The sequence below is a fragment of the Nicotiana tabacum genome, chromosome 21, assembly GCF_000715075.1.
Source record: "Nicotiana tabacum cultivar K326 chromosome 21, ASM71507v2, whole genome shotgun sequence".
NCBI classification, from domain to species: Eukaryota; Viridiplantae; Streptophyta; class Magnoliopsida; order Solanales; family Solanaceae; genus Nicotiana; species Nicotiana tabacum.
Genome location: NC_134100.1, coordinates 55798085 through 55804311, shown reverse-complemented (window position 1 = coordinate 55804311; position 6227 = coordinate 55798085).

The window sequence follows — 6227 nt, the reverse complement described above, 5'->3', positions numbered from 1 at the left end:
TTAAGGGATTCCTAACACCTTCCCTTAGAAGAACAAGAACCCTTACCCATAATCTCACCAATTAGCAGACTTGTAAAGAATATAACATTTAGTAATTAAATAGGTACCCTGATATACCTTTAAATATTAGGTGGTTGTTGCTACACCCTTATCCTTTACCTATTTACATATACTATCATCACGTTTCTTCCTATCGAGTCTTGGCCGTACACTATCACACACAATGGCATGAGAGGGTTATCTTTTACACCCCTCCGAACCTTCTTTTCAAAACTCTCTAGTATCAGAGAATGGTTTTGTCAGGTCAACTGACATAACTTCTCGCAGTCTTCAGTCCAACTCAAAAGTAGGAAACACTCTACTCTAGCAAAAATAGGTCATATTAGATAAACCTTAGGTGAGTTGGTCATTGGCATTGACACATAATTAGGAAAACTACCATAATGTCAATGGGTCATGCACCCAACGACATGACTTCTGTGGAAAGACGAACAAACCTGATGAGACATCTAAAGATCCGAAACAAACACTTACCAAAAATCTTTCTTTACCCACTTCATAAAATGAAAATCAACCAAAACATCCCCGAGATTTACATGGTGATAGGAGCACCACACAAGTTGAAGAAGTGGTGGAAGAACATTCGCCGAAAAAATGGAGATGAGATTCGGACACACCTGGGGGCACTGGCCGCTTTGCTAAACATCCAAGTAGACATGGTGCTCACTCGCCTACTGATAGAGTTCTGGGATCCGGCCAAGGTGGTGTTCAAATTTGCTGACTGTGAATTAGTACCGAGATTGGAAGAAGTTACTAGTTTCACGGAGCTGCCATTCATAGAAAGGAAGGCAATACTACCAGTCACTATGTCCAATTATATGTTCTTGGATGCTTTGGGTATGGCTAACAGCCGAGGTTTGAGAAATATCAAGGTCGGATGGGTGAGCCTAGATCAGCTGTTCGATAGATTTGGACATCGCGAAAGCTATGAGTGGTATTCGGGAAAGTTTTAGTGTGATCAAGCAACGTGGGAGAGTCTCAGGCCTATCACTTTCTCATTAGCACTGTTGGTATTGTTGGTCTTCCCGTAGAGGAGGGGTCGGATCAACATCAACTTATTACCCGTGGTTCTGGCAACCTTCCATGGTAACCTTCAAGCTACTCTGGTGCCGATGGTGTTAGCTGAGATTCCAAGAGCTTTGTCTGCATGTGCATGGGGGTATGATTTCTTTAAGGGTTGTAAGTTGCAACTTCAGATATGGGCCACAAAACATTTATTCCAGCGAGAGGCCACCATTGACTACTTAGTGGGCATCAGCAACATGATCCGCAGCCACAATGAGAGGATGAGACACTGGGTCTCCCCGCATGGGCAAGAAGAGTGGAGAGAAATAGTGACTAATCTAAGTAGAGAATGGGTCAACTGGAAGCTGTCATGGTTAGGAGGGAGGGCAATCTTAAGGACTCCTCATAAATATTTCATTGAGTTGATCAGACTTGAGGGCATCCAACCATACTCACCCTTGCGGGTTCTCAGACAGTTTGGGATAATCCTGGACATGCCTCTATGGACGAGGACATCGCTATATGTGGATGACTACAACGGATATATTCCAATCCTTAGGATAAGATGACTCCAAGAAAAGTGGAATGATCTGATCACTATGCCGTTGGGTCAAAAGTTATGGTGTACTCCTAAGTATTAGGTCTGGATCAACGAGGAAGACGAGCTAGCCCGACCAATCAGAGAGGGTATAGCCTGACTAGAGGACACATTGGCTGCTTTGCAAATCTACCAAGAGATTCTGCCACATTACTTTGTGACTACTTCAATGCACCGTCAAGTGTTCCCAGGATCCATCGATCACATGTTGCCACCTGCTGAACACGATGATCGGGTAGTGGAGTGCATCCAAATAGAGTCTTGGATAGAGCCGGAAGAAGATCCAAAGGAAGGGTCTCAGTTCAACGATGATGAGGAGGAGTTTGAAAAAGACCTGGTGGAAGATCCTGAGGAAGAGCCAGAAGAAGAATAGGAGATGGGAAATGATTCCGGGGATGGTTACTAGATGTTGGTTGATTTTCCCTTCTTTCCCAATTTGTACCCTTATCCCCAGTTTTTTCTTACTATCCTAAAGGGCAAGTTGTTTAAGCCCATGCAGTTCTATGAATATCAGAAATAGTGATGTAACCTTTGTTCCCACTTAACTCAGTCCTAACATTATCAAAGAAAAAAAAATTGCTTCGGATCTAAATGTGTCAAGTCTAATTGTTTGTCAAACCTCTGCGATTTAGGCCTACCGCCGGCAATGAGTGGTCCCATGAATTCTAAGAAAATGCACTAGCATGAATACGTGATTTAATTGCTTTGTGTGATTTCCTGCTTATATAAATGAAGAAACTGACTTTTGTTTATTTTTCTTTACTTTATTATTACTCCATAAAAGAAAAGTTGGTTTATGTCGACCCAAAATTGGGGGAACCATCGTACAATCTAAGATCAAAGGCAAAGATGTCTGCTACAGAAAACTCGATTGAACATGCTCTGGTCATAGCCAATAGCCCGGGGCGATCAGGAGAGAAGGAAGATACCTAGAATGATGAACATGTGGCTAAGATGGCCCAGGAGATTGAGTCTTTAAGGGAGGAAGTACATCATATCAGGGAATTAGCACATCTGGCCATGACAACGTTCCCTCAACCACCCCGCTTTCATTCGTTAGATTCAATTCTTGACCACTTTCCTTCCACATCACGCCAAAACAACAACACCCAACTTTAGTCCCCACAACTCAAGTCATACCTCAGTAACCCCGGTAAATCCACCAAATCCCTCTATCCACATGTCACACTCCAAACTCAGGGAGCGCGACCTGCGCTCAACCGAGTGAACCCGGTCGAGCAAGCCTATTAGATTTCCTTCTACCCAAACTCATCCATGAATAAGGATAATACATATTTTCGTTAATTAGACAATAAGGTGATCATGTCTACAATACCAATTCATTACCATTAGTTACCTCATTTAATAATTCTCAAAACACACACACACCCCTTCATGGTTCAAAGTGGAACGAGTGATTTAATCATAACACAACTTGTTTAACATTCCCAACATCCATACACAACCCACACTTAGTCTACGGAGCCTCTAAATTATCAAAGATTACAATGATAGTGCCGGAAATAAGGCTCTGGCTATACCTCAAAACACGATAAAACATACGAAATAAAAGATGCACAACCCCGGAATGAGATGGGGCTCACCAAGTCAGCTGGGAAGAATGAGCATTGCTATCACTAGTCAGTATCCTCCGCTGTGGAACCACCTACATCCACTAAAGATGCAGTTCCCCCGAAAAAAAGGGACGTTAGTACATGTCGAATAGTATTAGTATGAAAACCAAACACCAATTTAAGAACTCGAAAATACAGTATGAATATGATGAATCAAGGCGACAATAGAATATCATAGATAGCCGTTTAAACCAAAGCAAGCTTATCAAGAGCTGTCATTAACATTTATAGAATTTAGGGTGAGATTCTCTGTAACCATTTTCACACAAAGCGGCCCCGCTTCCTCACCCCAATGTATGTAGGTGGAGGTGTAAGCACAATACCAAATCTATACTCAAGCGGCCCTGCCACCTTACCCCAATGTATGCAGGTGGAGGTGTAAACACAATACCCATTTTCACACAAAGCGGCACCGCCGCCTCACCCCAATATATGCGAGTGGAAATGCATCAACGATACCAATACCTACAAAAAGCGGCCATGCCACCTCACACCTATATATATATATATAGGTGTGTGGTGGTGCAACAACAATACCAAAATCATACATAAAGCGGCATTGCCGCCTCACCCCAATGTATGCGAGTGGAGGTGTAATCCCAATCACAATCTCTATATAATTTGGCATAATTATTTTCACATAAATCACGACTTGGAATCATAACATGTAGATACATAATCCATAGTTTGGAACACATCCTCAATTTATAATACAATATGATAAGAGCATTTGAAACACGAATTGAACATATATCTTTGTTACAAAACTTATTCGGAATACTCGATTTGTAATAAATATCTTGGAACTTACAAGGATACTGGGGTTCCAATTCTTAAATAAGAGTTTAGCCAACATACCTCAATTTAGCTTCCTTAAACTCTAAAATGTTCCGAAATTCTTAGCAACTTCAATCTATTTTAGAAATATAACAAATTGAACCAAAATCATGAAGATGATCATGGTTCTAGTTCATTTGAGCATTTTATCAAACACTAGGTGTGCATTAAGGTTTCAAGGTCCTTTTGTGGGGTATTCCATCATCCCACAACCCACTCTTTACAATTTTTAGTTCACAATCTTCCTACACCCTTTGATAACACATGCATGCAAAATAAACAACTCCCATACCCAAGAATTGTCTTGCTAATTACCCATTCTTACATAAATTTCGGTATTAAGGCCTAGGGTGTAGAATCTTACATCTAGGATGAAGACCTAGTGAGTTTTCCTTGATAATCTTCAAAGATTCAAGCAAGAAAATCTCGCTGTGTGCCTAATGCTGATTTTATTATCGGCTATTATCGTGTCTATTTGACCCCGCTTATACAAAATTGAAGGTCCGTCCCTGCTCATAGTTCCATGATCATTTATCAGTGAGAGCAGGTTACAATTCAGTCCATTGGTGAAAGACTTACGTACAATCCTGGTCATTTCACTCCTTTGCCAGTGAAAATGATCTGAGCGCGTGTGAACAATAGACAAAGACTTACGTATAATCTTGGTCATTTCATCTATAGCCCACCCATGGTCGAAGACCTTCAATTGAGAAGGCCCTAAGGTACAAACCCCATTAAAATCCACCATTAAAGTTTGCCACAGTCAAAAGTTCTTGCAACCTGAGGGTGGCAAGTGGGTCGGTCCAGGTCCGGGACCACGGGTCATATGGATCAAACGGGCTAAACGGGCCAGGGCCGTTTGACCCGATTTTAGTGGGTCTGGGCCGGTCCTATGCTTTGGGCCCGCCAGGTCCAGGACCATTTAGCCCGCCAGGGACCGGGACCGGACCGGTCCCTTAGCGGGCCAAACGGTCCCAACGGCTATTTTTAAAAATAAAAAAAAATAGCCGTTGGGCTGTCAAAAATAGCCGTTGGCTATTTATAAAATAGCCATTTAACCCCCCAAACTTTTTTTAAATCCCAAATTTTTTATAATTACACTTTTTCCCTATTTTCAACTATAAATACTCTATCATTCTTTTATTTTTTTTCTTAGAAAATCATCAATAAGTGTATAATATATAAGCTATATTCGATATATATATATATATATATATATATATATATATATATATATATATATAAGTTATATATATATATAAAAGTTATATTCGATATAAGATGTATATATAGTATAGTGTATATATATATTAAATAAAATTTAGGTCACAATTCTATAATAAAATTTACAAAGCATTGCTTTAGATATTTTTTTTAACATCCTTTTGTCTCTAATATCTATTTAATTTTTTTTTTTTTAAAAACATCCGTTGGGCCCATTTAGCCCGCGGGCTGGGACCGTTCCCGTTCAGCCCGTTTAATTTGGGACCGGCCCGGGACCGGAATCGTTTGGACCGGCCCACTTGCCACCCTTATTGCAACCTATGAGATATACAATCATTAACTTAACATAAGAAGAGACCATCTCCAATTCCTAGACAAGTACCAAAACTCGTCATTGGAGAGGTGGGGTGGTACTTAATGGTGAAATCTATATAACACTTAATAATCCATGGTAAGAATCTTGATTCTATGAAGCATTAACGGTTATGATTCACTTTAGACTTACCTCAATGATTTGGACTGAAGAAAGCTCAATTCTCCCCTTCTTCGCAAACCCTAGCTCTGGGAAATGATTTTTGGCTAAAATTTGCCAACACAATTATTTATAGTTTTTAGCGACTGTGGGTGGACGATGTATAGCACGCCCTACAAATTTCTAAAAAAACTCAATTAAAACGCTGCAATGTCAATTTGATGCTATAGCATTTCCCGGGAACAAGTAAATGACCAACAAGACAAGTGAGGCTTGCTCAGTTGGAAAAAACACCTCCACCTACGACCGTTATGTCCTGGGTTTGAGTCACGCTGGAGGGGGAGTGAAAACACTACAAATCCTCCTAATTTGGGAGGGGTTTTAAAAAAAAAAAAAA